General features: G+C 46.3%; 1 pseudogene; it reads left to right on the forward strand.

Annotated features, from left to right (window-relative positions):
• The first annotated feature begins 537 nt into the window (after positions 1-537).
• Positions 538-2,438, forward strand: LOC100468069 (annotated as a pseudogene).
• The last annotated feature ends 8,076 nt before the right edge of the window (positions 2,439-10,514 follow it).

Consider the following 10,514-nt stretch of genomic DNA (forward strand, 5'->3'; position numbering starts at 1 on the left):
TACCTCCAATTCCAACCCAAACACCACAGCATTCATCCCTTTCCATTTATCCCTTCCTGAGAGTGAGAAACAGGCCTTTTGCTATTTTCAGCATATTTATTTGTAGAGTCGACCCCCCTGAGTGTGTAACCCGTCTTCCACGCTGCCACCACCCCCCTTTGCAGACCCCTCCTCACCCTCTCTAAGGGTTGTCCTCTCTAAGGACTAAGTGGTCCCTGCTTCTCCTGAGCTTTATCCAGGAGGCATGCAGGACACCCTCCTTACTGCACCCAACCTGTCAGATGGAGGGGAACAGGCTCATTCACCATGGATGAGAATTACAGCTTTCCTGGAGACAAATTTGGCAGCAGGTACCAAAATATAGAAGTGTATCCTTTTGGCCCTGCAACTCTACCTCTAAAAATTTATGGAAAAGAATAGTGGCTCAGAGTCCGCCCACGGGCCTGGTGGCTCCAGATGTGTTCACACCGCCCAGCTCCTCCCTGCCTCCGCTGCCCCCATAGCTGCCTGGGGCTCCCCCCCCCTCCGGCTACCAAGATGGTGATGTGCTCCTGCCAGGAGAAGGCTCAGAAGCTAAATGAGCAGCAGCAGCTCGTCCTGTCCCAGAGGCTGAGGGAGGAGGAGAGGTATTACTCAAATTGCAAGGCCAAAGGTCCACGATGGGCTTCCTGGAATATTGGTGTGTTTACTTGCATTCCATGTGCTGGAATCCATAGAAACTTGGGGTTCATATACGCAGGGTCAAGTCGGTCAACCTAGACCAATGGACACCAAAACAGATACGGTGCATGCAAGATATGGGAAATACTAAAGCAAGGTATTCTATGAAGCCAATCTTCCAGAGAACTTTTGAAAACCACAGACAGATCAAGCAGTGGAATTTTTCATCAGAGATAAACACGAGGAGCACCTATCTGGCTCAGTGGGTGGAGCGTGCAACTCTTGATCTTGGGGTTGTGAGTTTGAGCCCCACACTGGGTAAAGAGATTACTTAAAAATAAAATATTTAGACACGTGTGGGTGGCTCAGTTGGTTAAGCATCTGACTCTTGATTTCAGCTCAGGTCATGATCTCAGGGTCAGGAGCGTGGAGTATGCTTGAGATTCCCTCTCTCCCTCTGTCCCTCCCCCTGCTTGCATGCTCTCTCTTTCTCTCTCTCTCTCTAAAGTAAATACACAAAATCTTTAAAAATAAAATCTTAAAAGAAGACATAAATATGGAGGCATCTGGGTTGCTCAGATAGTTTAGCATCTGCCTTTGGCTCAGGTCATGATCTCCAGGTCCTGGAATCGAGCCCTGCGTTGGGCTCCCAGCTCAGCAGGGAGTCTGCTTCTCCCTCTGCCTCTCCCCCTGCTTGTGCTCTCTCTCTCTCTCCTAAATGAATAAATAAAATCTTTTTAAAAAGACAAATATGAAAAGAAGAAGTACTATGATAAAAATTCAATAGCTATTACAAATAAAGTGGGGGGAAAGGAAGAGAAAAAGAAAAGGAACCAGAAAAGCCTGCAAAACCTCTTACAACTGAAAAGCTGCAGAAGACAGAAGATCAGCAGATGGAGCTTAAAAAAAGTACCAGCCCTAAAAAAGCTGCAGAGCCCACCATTGATCTTTCGGGACTTGATGGCCCTGCTGAGGCACCAGTGACCAATGGGAGCACAACCACGGGGCAAGCCCCGAATGATGATCTGGACATCTTTGGACCAATGATTTTTTTTTAAAGATTTATTCATTTATTTGGGGGGGGGTGGAGGGGGAGAGAGAGAATCTCAAGCAGACTCCCCGCTGAGCGCAGAGCCCTGACATGGGGCTCGATCCCACAACCCTGAGATCATGACCTGAGCCAAAATCTCGAGTCTGACGTCTAACAGACTGAGCCACTCAGGTGCCCCTGGATCTGTTCACTGAACTAGCTACAAAATCAAAAGAGGTGGCAAAGAAACAAACTCTCCAAAGACTCCATCTTATCTCCATATGGCCCAGGAACCACCCAGCAGCAGAGGACTCCTGGTGTGTTTAGGGGACCCACAAATACACCATTTACCTCACAAGCACTGACTGTGCTTCACGGCTTTCCATCAGTGCGCGCGCCTGTGCCTGCACCTGCAGTTCCCGGCCTCCTGGGAGATGCAATGGGACAGAGGGCAAGCATGATGGTGGGCATGCGCATGCCCAGCGCACTTATGTATGCTGCCACTTCCTCCAAAGGTGGTTGGCCCCCAACGAGGAATGACAAGGCAGATGGGTGCACCCCAGAGTAAGGTGGCCTGCCGCAAGCTCCACAGTCCCAGCAGAACCTCTCACAGATGTCTCAGCAAATAGCTGACATAAGTACCAGCAGTGCAAACCCTCCGGTGGGTTTTGGCCAGCCCCCCAGCACAACAGCAGGATGGTCTGGAAGCTCATCCGGTCAGGCTTTCAGCACACAGCTGTGGAAATGAAAACCACAATGCAAGTTTCATCCAGAACTACCGCCTGACACGCCTTGCTAAAATGCGTCTAATTCCCCTGTTTATCCGTGTATGTATATATTTTTTCTTTTTCCCCATTTGTTCATAGTAAGAATTATCCAATTATCTGTACTGATTAAATAAGATGTGAAAAGCAAAAAAAAAAAAATGAATAGTAGCTCAAATACAAAGATGTGTGTAAGAGGATACTATTCCCAGTCTTTCTGTAATAATGAAAAATTAGAGACAAGCTCAATTTTCTTTATCTTAGCTCCTGAAAGTAGACTCTTTTCTTTGCCTTAGCTCCTAAAATCAGTGTCTTACATGCCTCCCAGACCCATCTGCCTGAAGGACCAGATAATCAGTTGCTAATTGGCTTCCTCCCAGGGCTCTTAGCATCCCTGTGTTTTCAGGCTGTGTTTGTACAAGAATCCAGAAGGCTCTTGCGTGTCAGAGAAGGTCCTGGGGCAGAAAGCAGAGGGTGCAAGGCATGCACTTGAGTTGTGACCCTTCCTCCCTAGCTGCAGCTGAAACGGAGTTAGGCCAAAGGGAAAGTGGTCTTCAACATATTAGTATCTTCAGCATGTTCTGGTTTAGGCCAAAAGTTTCAGGGGCTTAACACCCCAGGAGCAACCCTCCTACTGAGAGATGGGAGTGGTGGATAAATGCCTTATGCAGTAGGCATCTTCCAAAATGGTCTCCGATGACCCCTGTTTCTTGGTACTCACACCCTGTGTAGTTCCTCCCCCACCAAAAATGGCTGAGCCTGGGTGGCTCAGTGGGTTAAGTGTTTAGCTCTTGATTTTGGCTCAAGTTGTGATCTCAGGGTCATGAGGTCAAATTCTGCGTTGCGCTCTGTGCTGGACTCATGGAGCCTGCTTGTAATTCTCTCTCTCCCCTCTCCCTCTCCCCCCTCCCACTCACAATTGTGAGGAAGGAAGGAAGGAAGGAAGGAAGGAAGGAAGGAAGGAAGGGAAGAAGGAGAAGAAGGAGAAGGAGAAGAAGAAGAAAAGAAAGAAGAAAGAAAGAAAGAAAGAAAAAAGAAAGAAAGAAAGAAAGAAAGAAATGGCTTAATTATGCAATAGGATGTTACAGAAATGACAACATATTTTTTTTTAAAGATTTTATTTATTTATTCGACAGAGATAGAGACAGCCAGCGAGAGAGGGAACACAAGCAGGGGGAGTGGGAGAGGAAGAAGCAGGCTCATAGCAGAGGAGCCTGATGTGGGGCTCGATCCCATAACGCCAGGATCACACCCTGAGCCGAAGGCAGACGCTTAACCGCTGTGCCACCCAGGCACCCCTGAAATGACAACATATGATATCCAAGGCTAGATCATAAAAGAATTGCAGCTCCTCCCTTATTCCCTTTTGGATCCCTTGTTCTTGTTGGAAGCCAGTGCCATGTTATGAGGAGGCTCAAGCAGCCCAGGGGAAGATGCATGTGGCAAAAAACTAAGGACTCCTGCCAACAACCAACACACCCTTGTCAGGCAAGTGAGCCATGTTGGAAGGGGATCCTCCAGCCCAGTCAAACCTTCAGATGGTTCCAGCTTCATGGGAGACCCTGAGCAGAACCCTGAGCCAGAACCACCCAGAATTGAGCTGCTCCTGGATTCCTGACCCTCAAAAACAGTGTGATATAACAAATGTTTATTGTTTTAAGCTGCTAAATTTGGGAGTGATTGTTATGTGATAGTAGCTAAAATATTCTCATGTGCTCCTGGTGGGAATGGAAAATGGTGTGGCCACTTCGGAAAACAGTTTGGTTGGGGCGCCTGGGTGGCGCAGTCGTTAAGCGTCTGCCTTCGGCTCAGGGCATGATCCCAGCGTTATGGGATCGAGCCCCACATCAGGCTCCTCTGCTATGAGCCTGCTTCTTCCTCTCCCACTCCCCCTGCTTGTGTTCCCTCTCTCGCTGGCTGTCTCTGTCTCTGTCAAAATAAATAAATAAAATCTTTAAAAAAAAAAAAAAGGAAAACAGTTTGGTGGTTCCTCAAATGATTAAATGTAGAGTTACTGGTGGCTCAGTCAGTTGAGTGTCTGACTCTTGGTTTCAACTCAGCTCAGGATCTCAGGGTGACGGGACGGAGCCTTGCATTGGGCTTGAGATTCTCTGCCTCTCCCTCTCCCTCTGTCCCTCTGTCCCTCTCCCCACTCATGCGTGCACTTGCGCACTCTCTCTCTCAAATAAATAAATAAAATATTTTAATAAATAAATAGATAGATAAACATAGTGTTACCATATAACCCAGCAATTCCGCCCCTAGGTATATACCCAAGAGAAATGAAGATATATGTCCACAGAAAAACTTGTACATGAATGTTTAGAGCAGCAATATTCATGATAGTCAAAAGGTGGAAACAATCCACATGTCCATCAATGGACAAATGGAAAAACAAAATGTGATATATTCATAGGATGGAATATCATCTGGCCATAAAAGGAATGAAGTAGAGATACATGTTGTAGCCCGAACAGGCCTTGGAAAGTGAAGGAAGTCAGTCACAAAAATCTACGTGTTCTATGGCTCCATTCATATGAAATGGCCAGAATAGGTAAGTCTTTAGCAATAGAGAATAAGGGTTTAAAATATATTTTTTCTTTTTAAAATATTTTTAAATTTAAATTCAATTAATTAACATATAATCTACTATTTGTTTTCGGGGTCCGGTCTGTGATTTATCAGTCTTATATAATACCCAGTGCTCATTACAACACATACCTCTCCAATGTCCATCACCCAGTTACCCCATCCCTTCACCCACCTCCCCTCCAGCAACCCTCAGTTCGTTTCCTATGATTAAGAGTCTCTTATGGTTTGTCTTCCTCTCTGGTTTCATCTTGTCTCATTTTTTCCTCTCTTCTCCTATGATCCTTTGCCTTGTTTCTTAAATTCCACGTATCAGTGAGATCATAGGATAATTGTCTTTCTCTGATCGACTTATTTGGCTTAGCATAATACCCTCTAGTTCCAACCATGTTGTTGCAAATGGCAAGATTTCGTTTTTGATGGCTGCATAATATTCCAGTGTGTGTGTGTGTGTGTGTGTGTGTGTGTGTATGTGTGTGTGTGTACATACACCACATCTTCTTTATCCATTCATCTGTCAATGGACATCTAGGCTCTTTTCACAGTTTGGCTATTGTGGACATTGCTGCTATAAACATTGGGGTGCATGTGCCCCTTTGGTTCATTACATTTGTATCTTTGGGGTAAATACTCAGTAGTACAATTGCTGGGTCATAGGGTAGCTCTATTTTTAACTTTTTGAGGAACCTCCATACTGTTTTCCAGAGTGGCTGCACCAGCTTGCATTCCCACCAACAGTGTAAGAAGGTTCCCCTTTCTCCGCATCCTTGCCAACATCTGTCGTTTCCTGACTTGTTAATTTTAGCCATTCTGACCGGTGAGGTGGTATCTCAGAGTGGTTTTGATTTGTGCTTCCCTGATACCGAGTGATGATGAGCATTTTTTCATGTGTCCGTTGGCCATTTGTATGTCTTCTTTGGAAAATGTCTGTTCATGTCTTCTGCCCACTTGATTGGATTATTTGTTCTTTGGGCGTTGAGTTTGGTAAACTCTTTATAGATTTGGCTACTAGCCCTTTATCTGATAAGACATTTGCAAGTATCTTCCCCCCTTCTGTCAGTTGTCTTTTGGTTTTGTCAACTGTCTCCTTTGCTGTGCAAAAGCTTTTTATCTTGATGAAGTCCCAATAGTTCATTTTTGCTTTTGTTACCCTTGCCTGTGGAGACGTGTCTAGCAAGTTGCTGCAGCTGAGGTCACAGAGGTTGCTCCCTGTGTTCTCCTCTAGGATTTTGATGGATTCCTCTCCCACATTTAGGTCTTTCACCCATTTTGAGTCTATTTTTGTGTATGGTTTAAGGAAATAGTCCAGTTTCATTCTTCTGCATATGGCTGTCCAATTTTCCCAACACCATTTGTTGAAGAGACTGTCTTTTTTCCATTGGCTGTTCTTTCCTGCTCGAGACAGAGACTGGTTGCCTAGGCTGAGGTGGGAGATAGGGGTGATAGCTGAAGGGTATGGAATTTCTTTTTAAGGTTATGAAAATCTTCTGAATTTGACTATGATGATGGCTACATATATTTGTGAGTAAACCAAAAACTACTGAATTGTCTATTTTTAATGGGTGAATTGTATATGTGAATTACATTTTAATAAAACTGTTTAAAAAGCTGATGATGAATGGGCGCCTGGCTGGCTCAGTCAGCAGAGTGTGCAACTCTTGATCTCAGGGTCATGAGTTCAAACCCCATGTTGGGCGTGGAGCCTACTTTAAAAAAAGAAAACTGATAAAGAATACACCACAGCTTCCTTCCCGTTGGTGGGACAACTCTGAAGTATGTTCCACACAGTCTCTCAGAACATACCCTGTAGGACCGAACCCTCTTCCCACAGCCACGACATGCCCGTTAAAACGCACTATATTTTCTTTCCTTTCTTCTTGATCTCATTTCTGCACCCTATGCTTTCTGTGATCACATCACAAATAAACTCCTTCACTCAGCTCTTGTCTCCAGGTTTGCTTTTGAAGGAACCCAAACTAAAGCAACCATGTTCTTTGGGTCAGAGATCATGGGGCCAATTCTGCACCTGTCCGTGGGGAACCCAGATGGGAGGACTGTGCCCACTGGTGGACTGTCCTGGGTGAAGTCTTGAACCAAAGTCCAGAACAGTCACAGAGCTGTCTCCATCCCCCCAGCACGCCCAGCATGACCCTGGTATGATTCACACACATGCTAACACACACACACACACACACACACACACTTTTAGGCCTGGGACAGTTCACCCAGCCTGTCACTGCCCTTTACCCCAGAGCCAGGCTGTGTGGGACATGTTCATTTCCCCTTTGGCTTATTTTGCCTGTCTCTGTGGCCGGGCATCATCTGACCACACAAACCACCGAAATGGAGAAGCAGGAGGCTACGAAGGGCCATGTGGGACACAACTGGACACACTCTATAGGAAGGGTCTTCCCTTCAGTGGTGACCCAGAGGTATATGATTGAGGGGGGAAAAAAGATTTCACAGCTAAGACTTGAAATTAAAGAATCAGAAACACCCCAGGGGGCCCCCCCAGGCACGAGCGTGGGAAGGCACCACCTGCACAGTGAGGCCCAGGTCACTCTGGCAGTGAACCCCACCAACTGTCACTGACCGCAGGCTGACCGTCAGACTGGAGAGGGAAGACTGGGGCTCAACCCAGCTTCTCACACCAGCCTCCAGGCCCCAGACTGGGAAACGGGTGCCTGGAATTTTATTCTTTCCTCAATTTAGGTCTCCTCAGCCTCGGTCAAATGCCATCATCTTTAAGCAAAAGACAGTTGCGGATGTTAATGCTTCTGGCACTCACGCACAGGGTTGCCCAAAGCAGCAGAACAAAGGAGCTCCAATCGGCTCAAAGATTTCCTGAGTTGCCCCTAGAATAAGAACTTTGATTTCATTTTTATGTATTTTACTGTGATCCTTAGTTTAATGTGTCGAATTGGCTAGGTTATAGTACCAAGTTGTTTATTCAAACACTAATCTAAATGTTGCTATAAAGGTATTTTGTACATGTGGTTAACATCTACAAGGAGTTGACTTTATTATCTTTCATAATGAGGGTGGGCCTCGTCCAATCAGTTGAAGTCAGTAGCAGCGAAAGCGGAGGCTTCCCTGAGAAGTTTGGCAGCACCAACTCCTACTTGAGCTTTCAGCCAGTGAGCCTGCCTGTAGATTTCAGACTTGCCAGCCCTCATAATCACATAAGCCAATTCCTTTAAAAAAAAAAAAAAAAAAAAGATGGGGCACCTCAGTGCCTCAGTCATTTAAACATCTGACTCTTGATTTCAGCTCAGGTCAGATCTCAGGGTTGTGAGATTGAGCTCCACGTCAGGCTCCATACTCAGCACAGAGTCTGCTTGAGATTCTCTGCCTCTCCCTTGCCCTCTGACCTTCCCCCTGCTCTCTCTTTCTCTCTCAAATAAATAGATAAAATCTTTTAAAAAATACATATACATATATGTAAATATCACCTATTGGTTTTGTTTTTCTGGAGAGCCATGACTGATACATTTACCCTCAGAGGAAGGTAGTTCTGAGAGGGACTGAGCTGTGGGACATCAAAGACAAAGAGTCTACCTTTCAGGGACACAAGTGTCTCTCCTGGGGGAGACAATGCCAAGGTCATAGGGAAGCAGGTGGGGAATTTGCTGAAACTTACCCTGCTGCTCTGTACCCGTAAAATGCATCCTGCTGTTGGTTTAACCAAATTGGCCAGAGAACTGAAAATAACTCCCATAAAGCTATCCCAAGACAGTACTACAAATGGAAAAGTACAGAAACCACTCAAAGGATTCACAAAATCCAGGTCCCATAGCCAGGTCCCATAACTCAGACCAGGTCACACCACTGCACTGATGGAAATCCTCCCAAGGATCTTAGAATAAACCTAAGTTTAGCTCAGCCTGTAGCCCAGCCTTCCCCACTTCAGTCCACCTTCTTCCTCCCTTTGCTCTGCCAGACCACTCTCTGCCACCTCAGGACCTTTGCACATGCCATTTGCTTTCCTGGAACTCCTGTTTCCTGGCTCTTTGCTTGGCACCTTCTCATCCTTCAGGGCTCTGAGATGGCTTCCCTGACCACACATTCTGACATGCCCCCCTCTACCCCCAAAACCATCTGCTACATCCCCTGTTTATGCCCTTTATAGAACTTATCACAGTTTGGAATGATCTTATTTGTTTGTTTTCCCGTTTATTGGCTGTGCCCTCACTCCGGCCTGGAAGTTCCAGGAGAATGTGCCCATCTCATTCTCTTATGTCTTCCCAATAAGCTCATCCATGTTCGGGTCAGGGACCCTCCCGCCTGGCGATCCATTATCTAGCCGTCCAGGAGTTTGGACCCGTGCCTGGAGGGTGGAGGACATGGACACTTCTACAAGGTTATGGGGTTAAATCTAAAAAGAAAGTCTTGTCGCTGAACAAGGTAGAATTGAACTGAACCCTGAAGAGTGTTCCAGGCAGAGAGAACAATGAGGGGAAAGGACGCAAGGCAGCATCTCTAGGGACCGGCTCAAAGCCGGAGAACCAACCACTATAAGCCAATTGGAGAGTGGCGTGAGCCGAGGGAGGGCAGGGCCTGAGAACAGACTAGATCCACAGGGGGATTTTCAGTAGGGAAGTGATATGGTCTGGTCTACACACTGAAAATCTGAGGGAGTGGGGAGTAGGGGTGAGGAGACATTTTTTTATACTATGGTATTGGCTAGACTGCCAGATTTTTTTTTCACTGTGTACATGTATTGCCTTAAAATTTAAGCAGACAATCACTCTGGCTGCTGGGCGAAGCCTGACTACAAGACGTTGAGGGGATTTGGTGGGAGCCTGTGACAGAGACCACAAGCTGCCCGCCCGATACCCAATCTCTTCTCCCCCTCTCTCCTCACTGACAGATCCTACTCTCTGCTCTCCCAAGTGACCATTTACGGCAACAGCAGGCTTCCAGCTAAAAGACTACATTTCCCGCAGAGGGGACGCCATTGAGTAGAAGCTGTTGAGTGGGACTTTTGAGGAAATTCTTTAAAAGAAGGACAGGCGGGGTGCCTCGGTGGCTCAGTCAGTTAAGTGTTTGCCTTCCGCTCGGGTCATGATCCCAGGTCCTGGGATCGAGTCCTGTGTTGGGCTCCCTGCTCAGCGGGGACTCCGCTTCTCCCTCCTGCTTGTGCTGTCTCTCAAATAAATAAATTAAATGTTTTTTTTTAATTAAATAAAAGAGGGACAGGCAACTGACAAGAGATATTTTTACTCTCTGCTGCTTTCCTTGCTTTTGACCCTTTGTGACTCAACTTCAGTGGGGTTACTTTCGGCCGAAGTCCCTCATTCCTGTCACAGAAGCAAACCTACAGCTTCCCATGTGCCTCCCAAGCCCCTGAGATTCGTTGGTTCTGGTCATTTCTTGGCTGTGTAACTTCAGAACTCCTGCCCGTGGCTGGGAAGGCCAGTATCTGTCTCCAAAACTCCATGAGCCATTTCTACTTCTAACTTCACTTCTTT

The sequence above is a fragment of the Ailuropoda melanoleuca genome, chromosome 2, assembly GCF_002007445.2.
Source record: "Ailuropoda melanoleuca isolate Jingjing chromosome 2, ASM200744v2, whole genome shotgun sequence".
NCBI classification, from domain to species: Eukaryota; Metazoa; Chordata; class Mammalia; order Carnivora; family Ursidae; genus Ailuropoda; species Ailuropoda melanoleuca.